The 11625-nt window shown below is 38.0% G+C and overlaps 1 long non-coding RNA gene across 1 annotated transcript in view; it reads left to right on the top strand.

The window, feature by feature from the left end:
* The window catches only part of LOC127389261 (uncharacterized), a 56585-nt gene extending 46025 nt beyond the window's left edge, over positions 1-10560 (top strand). The window contains exon 3 of the long non-coding RNA XR_007890605.1: positions 10359-10560. This is a non-coding gene — a long non-coding RNA (uncharacterized LOC127389261). The remainder of the gene's footprint in view (positions 1-10358) is intronic.
* Positions 10561-11625: the final 1065 nt, after the last annotated feature.

Below are 11625 nucleotides of genomic sequence, written 5' to 3'. Positions count from 1 at the left end.
GTTAGGGAGATGTCTGTGCAGATGTCTGTCCCAGAAATGCCACACCTTTAGGAGAAGCTGTCAACTCTCTGAGGTACCACCTACTTCAGATGAGATAGAAGAGGGCACATGCCCTGTGGCAGTGCCATCCATTAGAACAATCAGTGTAAGCTGCACTGTAAAGAAATGAGCAAACTGGAACAGAATGAAAGATGACTTAAAAAGCACAGAGTGCTCCTTTCAGTCAGTTTCAGCTTCCTGGCTCAGTCCAATCTCGACACCTCTCCAGTGACACATAACTTACTATGTTTTGCCAGGTCTGTCCTTTCCCATTTTTCCAAGTTTACTTTTTTGTCATTTCAACTTAGCCCATTTTCCTTTCTACATTTTCAAGTGCAATTAATTTTGTGAATTTGCTCTGTTCTTTTCACATCATATCAACTAATCATTTGCCTCTGTTTCTCCTGCCTCAGTTTGGCTACCATTTCTCCTATGCAACAATTCAGCTTCATGCTTTCCCTCCTCTTAGTATTCCCCCCTCCATTATTATTTATTAATGGATTGCACAACTCTTCACCAAGAATCTTGACATATCTTTAAGACGTTTCATAATTAAGACCCACAATGAGCATATAAAGGATGCAATTATGTTATCTATTTACCAGATGGCTAACCAGGAACAGACATAAGTTAGGTAAATTGCCCTGGGTTAAAAGTTGGGGAAAGGCAGCACTGGGAATAGAATCCAGAGTGAGATGAGTTTCTTTGCCAAAAGCCTGTAGTACTACAAAGTGCATATGCCAGCTGTTGGGGAATCACTGTGCAGGCCCAGAATTGTCCTGTTATAGCTTAGAGCTTAAGTTCTATTATTGAATAGATTTTTGAACTCCGTCCTTGCCCTTTTCTTTCCTAAGGGAACAGCAGAAACATCTGAAATTGTAAACTTGAAAGTCTGCCTATGTTTTCAGGTCTCTCCTTTACTAGTTCTATAGACTATAGTGAGCTCTATGCATAGCTGGATTTTTTATTCTAAAATGTGTATTAGCAGCAAAACTGTTAGATAAAGAGGAGGTCATTGTCTGACAATCAATCAATCCGCCTATCTATCTTCGAGTGAGCCAGTCAGACACCCTGTCCATAGCATCAAAAAAACAGGGTAGATTTGTTATCTGTGCAACCATCTGGAGTACATACTGACTTCTCTGTCACCATTAAACAGATGAATCACACTTTATAAACAGTAGCTTTAAGGGGTTTGCTAGAGCTACTTGTTTTGTGAGGCTAGAAAATTCTTAAGCAGTGCTTGTAAGGTCTTGATGTCCATACTCATCCTATTATCATGTGTATGATCCTCTTTGATAGGTAGAATAGAGAACAAAATACAACCTGTAGAATGTTCTGGATGTAGAGTTTGCAGCACATTTGTGGAAACATTAACATGGCACTGTAACTATTTTAATGAAATATTGTAGAATAATTTTAAGTCTTTGGTGGAGACAACAGTGTTACATTGCAGACTCCTAGTTATTTCATGAACAATTAATATACACTGTGGTCTTGAAATCTCATTTTAGAGTAGCCATTCTTGAGTTTGATCATGGGAATTAATCTGCCTAGGCTAATTCTTATGATGTACAGAAGTACTGCTTCTCTGCTATAAGGGCTGCAGGCCAAAGCATGATCAGTTCTATAAGGTTGGTCCTATCACCAGGCATCATGTCACTGTTCTCACTGTCCTAAACTGCACCACGCCTGCAGAGGCAGAGCTGGAGAGCAAGATACTGTCATTATTCAGTTGAGACATAAAGAAATGCCTTTTGGTCATTTTGCCTTTTGATTTCTGGTGCCTGCCTTGAAATATTTGTGGGTTCCTGGAAGCTTTCCAGTATGAAGACTGAGTGCAGCACTCTGAAATCTTGGTATTCTCAGGACATTTCCAAATATTCAGGAATTAGTGCATTCCAGTATCCAAGGTGGTACCTTGCAGTAGGGCTAGTTGCAGTATCTTGCATAAACTCAGTGAAGTTGCAGAAGATCTTTAGGGGGCATTTGAGGATTTGGCATAAGAAAGATTTTGTGTTGAAATATTTCTATTTTGTGGAGAAAAAAAATAGCTCATCCTTATGAAATTGTGCTCATTACTGAGGAAAATAAATTCTTGTCTGTCAAGCAAATGGCCAGCCTTTAGAAGTGTTTAGATGTGCACATCAATTACTAGGGAAAAACAACACCTGTGTGCACTAATTATTTCTTTAATTGAAGGGTTTTAGATATAGGGTCAAATTCTCCGCTTGCATCAATTGTATGCCAGAAAAAAAATCCATTATTTTCAGTGGAATAACTGATTTACACTGATAGGGTAAATTAGGTGAATAGCATGTTATGGTTCACAACAGGAGTGTCGTAATAGGTGACATCTTTAACTTTTAAATATATAATTTATATCTTCGTACATGATAAATATCCCTTTAAATACCATTTGAGTTAAATTGATAATGCTTTTGTTTCTTATCTTGGTCTCATGTTTGTTTTTTACTCCCCTTCCTACTGTCAAAAACATTTTGATGCTATAAATAAGAGCACGGATTAAACACATTCTTTGTGACAAGCAATGTGCACTGTATTTACTTCTTTCTACAAGAAGATACATTATCTCTTTTATTATTTTGAATCTGCACTCTTCTGTTATTCTGAAGATCAGTAGAAGTACATCTGAGACCCAGTTATAAAAAAATTGTGTGTATATATACACCTCTACATAAATATATATTCTGCTTGTGACAGAGATATGCTTGCACCTGAAAAATATCCACAGTCATACAAACTGCAATTTTAAGGACGTTGCAGACTACGTTTTTTTTTTTATTTACTAGAGGGGTTCCATATGATGCTGTGATACAGTATCTTGTATTATTATAAGATTGCATATTATTAATAGGATAAATCAATTAGGCTTTCAGTGTTCCTTATGGCTAAAGTGTTAGGTGCACAAAAGATCAAAACTGGAGAGGTCATCATCATTGGTTGTACCTCCCTGTGCCCAGAACCTTGAGGAACTGTGCCCTAATTCCCACCACAACCAAGCATTCAGCAACACGTCTGATGTTCTGGCAGGTATGTTTATGATTTATACAAAGAAGGCCAAATCTTTTGCAGGTATAAGCTGACTTGAGTGAAACAGTGTCTGTGTGCATTAAAGGAAAACTTCACCTATGATCTGCACTGATGCTTTTTTGTAAATCTGACCTTGTCACTCCCTGTGGTGCACAATACAGTAAGAATTCATTTCAAACCAAGATACACACAGGAGGAAACATCAAGGGCAGTTAGGTATACATTTTAGGTGTAGGCAGCAGACATTGTTTTGTATTTTTGAATTGTATATTTTCACCGAATACCATATTAGGCCAGTGATCTGCAGGCAGGAGAAAGACAGAAAAAGAGTCTCTGTGTAACTGTTCTAGGGCTTGCAAAGTCCAGTGACTGAATTCTTGTCTCATCTCTGGCAATTTGGTTTTATATTTGTCTTCATTATTGAGCATGCTTCATATTCCCTCCCTCAGCTCACTGCAGTTTCATTTCTCCATTTTATGTATCAGGAAGCTGGACCAAGTCTGCTCATCTGGCAGCAGAATTTAGACTTTTATTGAGTCAGAAATCACCTCACTCAGTAATCTGAAAAGATGGTGAGAATTTGTGGCTTTGGCATGGTCTTTTTTAATTACTGTGGATTTCTGGTCTTTTACATTTCTCTGCAGTTTAGCATATAGTTGTGAACTTGCAATGTGAGTGTTAAACTCCCCTCTAGTGGTTGCTTTACACAGAATAAAGATTAATTTAGCTTGATGACAAGTATTTAACTCTGGACTGAAAAATATGACAATTCGTGTGAGATTCTGATGGCTGCACCTAGCAAAATTTATTTTTTGTCTTTCTTCCTCTTTAAACGATGTAGTTATTTCACATGTTGAAATAATGTAATTAAAACATGAATCATTGTCATAGCAAGCAAACAAACAAAAACAAACAAGGAATTATGGCACTATACTCTGCCAAATGCGAATGTGCCACCTATTGGTGATGGTTTTGCTGCACTTCTTGTTCACTCCTACCAACAGGTCAGCAGCAGTATCACCACAATGTCGTTTGTCCCACACAACACGACAGAGCCACACACAGCTCTGCGTGTAGTTGTATTAATGCTCTGCTAGTGATGCAATAATATAAAAGCAAGAATTGAGCAATAAGTGTAAAATAAAGAACTGAGTGTTAAAAATGTGCAAAGAATAGAGTGACTCATTAAGTGTCATTAAGATTAAAGAGTTCCATTTCTTGCTAACAGAGTTCTCAGCAGCAGATTGTGAAACCAGAAATACACTCTACAAGGCAGAAGTTTTTTTGCTATGTGTGAAGAGGAAAGATATGGTGAACTTGTATGTTTCTCAGCCATCTGAGCTGTAAATTTGCACCTCTACAATCCTCTCAGAGAATGTTAATAACTTTTTGGAAGCTGTTCTGCTTGAATCTTATAAAGTAATAAGATTGGACCCTGCCTGCACAAGGTCCAATGGCAAGGAAAAAGCCTGGGGGCATCTGACTTTGCAAACTCTTTTGTGAAGGTTGTATTTCTCAGTTTTCAAAAGGAGCCTTCATTCATCCTTTATGTTTATTGAGAATTATATTTCTGTTGATTATATGCTTTATGCAGGTACCTCAGGTCTCTTCTGTAAGTTTCAGTAATCACACTTGCACATATAGAAGTGGAAACCATATTTAAAAACTGTAGTTCTTCTAATTTAATTTTCTTATGGTGTATATAGCAGTTATCAATTCTGCCTGCTCTCCAGGATAACACAGGCTCACTGCTCATGGTACAGTACCACCTCTACTTCATTTTAATTAGTAGAAAAAAAAAAATCATGGTAATGTTATTAGTTTCTTCAACCCTAAGAAGAAAATGTGCTATTTAGTACAAATTTTGAAAACTTTTTTTCCTGCTATCTTGCTGCTTCCTCAAAGCTTAGTTTTGGTGGTGGTTTGGGTGTCTTTAGTATGGTTGGTTGTTTTGGTTTTTTTGTGAGTGCCTCAGCTTAGTGAAAGGGCAGAGTCAAACCTGACTGGCTGCAATAAGCTAGGCACTGAGGTGTGACATTAAATGTACACACTAGAATGTAAGATGTCAATGAAAACAAAACCAGGTCTGGAGAGATAAGGTAATAATGATAGCTAGTATACAGCAAGCATGATTAAAATAAACCACAGTGTAATATTTGACTAATTGCCTAAAAACTTGAGATTTGTTAGACTAACAAAACAATCCAGCAACCTAGATAAAACTGGGAATGAAGAGCCAAAAAAGCACATTTGAAAATAGAGGATGTCGTTATATGCCTAAGGATTGGAAAGCAATAGCTATGTCAGGTTCTCTTAAAAATAATATGCTTTCATCTCATGTCTTAATGTAAGATGGTCTTTTATAGCAGATGTTCTGGGAGTGCTCCCTCCCTTATGCGATGACAGAAGCATACCAATGCTCCTAGAGAGGTTTACCTTTCAGAACTGACAAGTGTTAAAAGAAAAGGGGAGTGAGAACAGGTTTATAATCTACATCACAGATATGTGGGAAAGGTTTTTAAAATATACTGTGTAAGGGAGAGGAGAAAAATGAGACACATTAAATAAAATCTATATAAATAGTAACAGTGAAGTCATAGAATGATCTTTAGCAAAATAAGCCCTGCTACAGCAGACCATGAGCAGTGAGAGCCTGCTATTTCTTATGGGATGCAGTGATAAAGAAATTACATACTTATTTGAGAGGAACATAAATAAAGATTAATAGGTTAATGAGTTATTTTCCTTTCATTACTATACTATTGTACTTTATTATAATTGCTTTGCACTCATTTAATTAAATTTGAACTAGGGCCAACACAAGATAATTTGTTTTCCCTGTACTAAACAATGAGTATGCAGATTGGAAGTACTGAAGCAGTAATCAGCCCTCTGTTTGCAACACTTTTCTACTCTGAGTAGACATTATAATTGATAATTTGATTGTTGCAGCACTCCGTGCAATATATTTTAAAGCAACATTAACATAATGGAAATTATGTTGTGTGCCTAATCCGAGCTTTTCACTGTGCAAGTATATGAATCCTATTCTGTAATGAATTAGGGCACCATCTACCAAACACTGGTACATGCCTCATTTTGGAACAGAGCTTTCTCCTTCTAGTCTCCATCTAATGTCTTCCCTATCAAGTTATGTCACTTAAGTTGTACAGAAAAAGAGCAAGAGTCACAAAAGAAAATAGCTAAGCTAAGCATTTCAATAAAACCTGATTTGTTCTGACATCTGTAATTAAAATTAATTTTTGTTTAGCTCCCATGCAAATATTGAATTGTTTCAAAGCAAGGTGTTTATCTAGTCCACTGGAGTTTGTATTTCGATTGCTTCTTTACAGCTTTTGAGAAACCTGGTAGCAACTGACCTGAGTAGCAAACACATGATGTGACTCAGATATCAAGGCAGGACTTTTCATTTTCTGTTAATAAAAACAAAGGCTCTGTTTTTTACATTTTTATATGTATTCATGTCCAATGGCCTTTAAGGAACAGAGGGCATAATTTGTGCCTGTTCTATAAGAATAAAAAGAACAGCTGGGGTTCTGCTTTATCTTTTCTTTATCCCCACCACGTGCCCCACATGCACTTTTTAATATTTTGCTTCCTGTTGCCCCCAGTACCTGTTGAGGAGTTTGCCTCTGCATGTCCTAACCAAATAGAAGTCCTGAGAACTGTAGGACAACCCTGAGCAGTTGTGTGTGACCTCTGTAGTCACCAAGGTTACCTGGCCTTTCAAGTTTGGGCTGTGAAAAAAGTGGAAAAACAAGGTGAAGTGTGATGGCTTATAAAACTGTGCCAATATTGAACTTCATTTGTTTTCTGACAAAATATAAGAGTGGCTTTGCTTGCGTAAATGTTTGAGTCACCTCACTTAATATTTGCCTATTTACCTTTATGGCCTGAAGTGTCCCTGTACCAAAAAAGGTGAGTTGTGGGTTTGCAAAATAAGTTCAACTTATCTGAGAACCTCTCAGAGTTTCTCTCTCTCCTCTTGCAATGGTCTGAGACTATGTGCCACACTCTGATTCTTTGGAGACTTTGCAATTTTTCAGCCATGTAATGAGTACTTGAGGAATCCTGCCCTGGATAGTCTCTCTCTCACATACTGAATTTTCACTAATTCTGGTCCTCAAGATCTATTTAAAATCCAGAAGTAATGAGGTGGACTTTGTGTCAGTAAAATGAGATTGAACTAACTGCCAGTGGTGAAGCACTGTGCATTGGGAAGGAGGCTGGAAACCAGGCTCCCTCCTGTAAGTTTGGATGTAAGGAGCTCCTCTCTCCTTCATTCAAAGCCTATAGGCAGGTTTCTTTCATGTAGACAATAGCACAAAGCACAGGAGCCTCTAACTTGCCTACTCTTAGGCCTATCCAAAAAAGTAAGAATTTCCTGAGCCTTAATAAAGGTTGCAATCACCCTCAGTGTCGTTCAGTTTTACAAAAAAGGCTGGTGCACTTCAGCAGCTTTTTTGTTTCCCAGAGATAGCTTTGCCTGAGCAAGGAGACATGGTAGACGGGGCATCAGTTAGTCTTCATCTTGAGGAGTGGTGAGATTTTTCCACAGCACCTTAGAATTTGTTACAGTGGGTTATGCCTTCAGAAAAACTCATTTGTATGTCTCAAGTAGAAAGCAGATCATAAGTGCTCTCTCTTTTTATACAAAGCCACTGCTATCAGCCCACAAGGCAAATCCAGGGAGGTTTCTCTCTTCCATTTACCGTACTTTTCAATTGATTAGTCAGTGGTGTGTATCCTTTTTCGGTTTCTTTATTCTCTCTCTTTCAGACTTGGAATATCATTGCCTGAAATCCTGAGGGTAACATTATAGATTTCTTTTTTTTTTTCACACAGAGACCTTTAAACACATGACATACCTGAACTGCCCCTCCATCCAGCTTTAATTCAGTCTGGGTGTGTAGGCTAAGTCACAGACTGATTCTTTATACAGTTTAAAGGTTGGACAAAAAAGGAAGCAATCCTCATAGTTGTGCATAACAAATATAGTATGACTGGAGATGTAAGACTGGGAGAGTATCTTGATATGAGGTGGTATAACTGGGTTAGGTTTGTAATTAAATAAAAAAGTGCATGAAGAAAGAAAAGCTCCAAAAAGCATCAGGATCATGAAGAGGTACAGATGGAAAATAGGAGATTTTCAAAGCTAAAGTTTTGTAGCTAGAGAATTATACCTGCCATCCAGTGTGGATATTTATTTGGGATAAATAAAATAGCTGAGACTGCTGAAATGCATATATCAATCATCCATAAGATGAGGCTGGTGGGAAAGATGGAAAGATTACAGAACAAAGGGATGAGTGTAGGCAAAAGGAACTAAATAAAACAAGTTTGTGCAAAGGGCTAAGAAAAATAAGAGGTTTTCAGAATACAAAAGAAATGAGATCACTGAAGAAAGCAGTAGGGTTTGAGACATTGCAAAGGTAACCTACCTTTGGTTGAGAGAAATATATTTCTCAGATGTTAAACGTTTTGACTGAGTTTTATCAATGAAGATAAGGATAATACAAATAAGAGACATAGAAACAGAAAAAGAATAAGGAATTATTATAGTCTCTGAATACTAAAAAATCCATAACTTCAAAAGATCAACCCAGGTGTCTGTGAGAAGTTGAAAAATGCAGGAGGAAAGCAGCCCAGTGGAAAAGAATCTGGCCATCTGGTGGATGGCCAGCTGAACATGAGCCAGCAGTGTGCCCAGGTGGCCTGGAAGGCCGATGGCATCCTGGCCTGTATCAAAACCAGTGTGTCCAGCAGGAGTAGGGAAGCAGTTGTGCCCCTGTACTCAGCCCTGGTGAGGCCACAGCTTGAGTACTGTGTTCACTTCTGGGCACCACAGTATAAGAAAGACATTGAGGTCTTAGAGTCCAAAGAAGAGTAATGAGGCTGGTGAGGAGTTTGGGAGGCACGTTGTATGAGGAGAAGCTGAGGGAAATGTTGAGTCTGAAGAAGAGTAGGGGTTATTTTCAGGAGCTAACTTACAAATCTGAGAAGGCATTATGAACAGTACTTAGGAGAACAGAGAAGACAACCAATTCAAAATCAAGTAGAGAATGCCACAAAAACATAATGAACAACAAAAAAATCAAGCAAATTATGAAATGCAAATACAGAGGATTCATGTAGTCTGGTATTGGTGAGAGATGCCAGTATTATGTTAATGCTGAAAAGACCAGTCTCTGCTTTTAGGTTTTTAAAAGTACAAACAGGTGTGGTGCAAGTGCAGTGCTGGTACAATGGCAGAGAGCTCTTAATTATTTGTTCAAGTTACAGAAAGCAGGCCTGTAGAAGAGTTGAAATTAAGAGGTCACTTCATAGAGTCAGAGATAATTCTGAAAGGAATAGGCAGGATAAATGCTGCTAGGTTAGTTGAACTCTTCTGAGGTGCAAGAACAGTCTAAAAGAAATAGATGGTAAAAATATTTAGTTGTGATTTATTACACAAATAGGGAGCAAGTGCACATATAAAATACTTCACTAATGGTAGCAAGAGGAAGAAACAGTTGAAACAATAATTTAAAGGGTTACTGTATCTAAGGTTTAAAATGTATAGACATTTAACATTAACATTTTAAATTATCTTTTTTCTTCACAAATAATTACACATAATCTTTTTGCATGGCAGCTCTATTTTAATAAACAGTAAAATAAGGCAGAAAAATTTGAAATTGAAATTTTAATTTAGAGGCCTTCATAATTCTGGTAATTGAAAACTTTTCTGCAGTAATTTACCAGCAGCAGAAGTGTCTTTTGTGGAAAGAGGGAGTAAAAATTACTTCACACAATTTTTTTAAAATGTCTTTATCCTTTTTAAGAACACGTATAGCAGAGGGGATTGTGTGATCCATGGGTCATCAGAGTTGTTGCTGTTTTTAAAAATAAAATTATTTTACATCTGTGCAGAGGAGTACACAAATACATCAACTACAACACAACACAGGAATTGCCTTTTTTAGGTCTGAAAAAAAACAGAGAGAGCACTTCAGGGATGAGTGCTTCCCAAGAGCCTCCCTGTTTAACCAACAGCTCACCTTACACTTCAGCCATGGTCCTCTCCTGTAGCACAGCCCTTAATGGAAAAGTTCTGACTTAAATGTGAAGTAAAAAGGGATATATACGTGGTTGTTTTTTTGGGTTTTTTTTACCAGAGATTAAAAAAACCTGATTAAATGGAAAAACGAAGAGCTCTGTAGGTGCTACAGACTAACACATGCTATATTTGCTATTATACTTAGGAGTAACTCAAAAGCTCAGATAAGGCTGTAGCATCATGCCTGGAAATGAGAGTGTTCCTGTCAGAATGAGGATGGATCATCAGTCTTGAATACCTGAAGCTTAGGTATCATGCAAGACCACTCCTGTTCATCCAAAGATGACCATCTGTAAAGGAGCTGTTGGCAGAAGTCCCTGTTGTCTGCTGAAACCTGGATCTTCCATCTTTCTTCAAGGATGTGAAGATGGGCAAAAGTGTAAGTTAATAGAAATTGATGAAGCAAACTGAAGAGTGGAAAGGGGTGTATGATTGTAAATGTGATTGAATATTGAATTGCTATACGTTGAAGCAGTTAGGAACAGGATTACTGTGGATTTAAAATAGTAGTGGGGGGACATCCACTATGCAGCCTGTATGATTCTAGTATATGTGCTTGCAAAATATGTGCATAACCCAAAAAAACCCCCTGTAGACCCTGAAACATTCCTGAAACATGCTTAGACTGGCTTTTCCTTCACTGAGCTCATAGAAAAGATAGGATTCTCTCTCCTCCTTCTCAAAGTGGGTCCCAAATTGATTCAAATCCTGGTAATCCAGCCCAAAGAACACAATATTCCTGAAGAGAGGGGGTACACTGCAGCACAGATCTGTGCCAAGGCTGCTGCTCTTACAGGCACATCTGAGCTGGCTTTAAATTAAGTTGCTCAGCTAGTAATGTAGCCACAGCAGCACAGAGCCAGCATAGGACAAGCTGTTTACCCAGTTTTTCAGCAATGGAGCAACATTCACATCAGTGAATGCAGTGGAGACATACCCAGAATAAGAATGTGATTTATTCTTTCAATGTGAGAAGCAGCTATATGTTCAACAAAGGCTTTCTTTAGACTAATGGCCAAAGTAGGCCCCAGTGCAGCTCCTCTATAGACTGAGAAGAAAGGATTGTTTGTTGAGGCCCAACTGTCCCCAAAAAACCAGTCTGCTGAGTGGATTCCGTCATGTATGAGTTCTCTGCTCGCTTCATTGTCACGGGTGTTTCCGCAAGCCTGCCATGCACAGCAGAACTGGGGAATTTGCTACAGCAGTTGCTGATAGAGCAAATAATTCAAAGTCCTGTCACATCTTGAAAAGAACAGATGACTACTATAAACCAGTTTAATATATATATGATATTGTTTACTGATGGAGTACAGGACAATGTGATTTTCTACAGAACGTCTCATTCTCAAGGAATAGCAAAGCATTTAATGAAGGAATGAGTTAGGGTTGTGGTTGTTCAGTCCAGAGCATGG

Source organism: Apus apus, chromosome 11 (genome assembly GCF_020740795.1).
Source record: "Apus apus isolate bApuApu2 chromosome 11, bApuApu2.pri.cur, whole genome shotgun sequence".
Taxonomy (NCBI): domain Eukaryota; kingdom Metazoa; phylum Chordata; class Aves; order Apodiformes; family Apodidae; genus Apus; species Apus apus.
The sequence above is the reverse complement of the archived record's forward strand: the minus strand, read 5'-3'. Positions and strand labels throughout refer to the sequence as shown.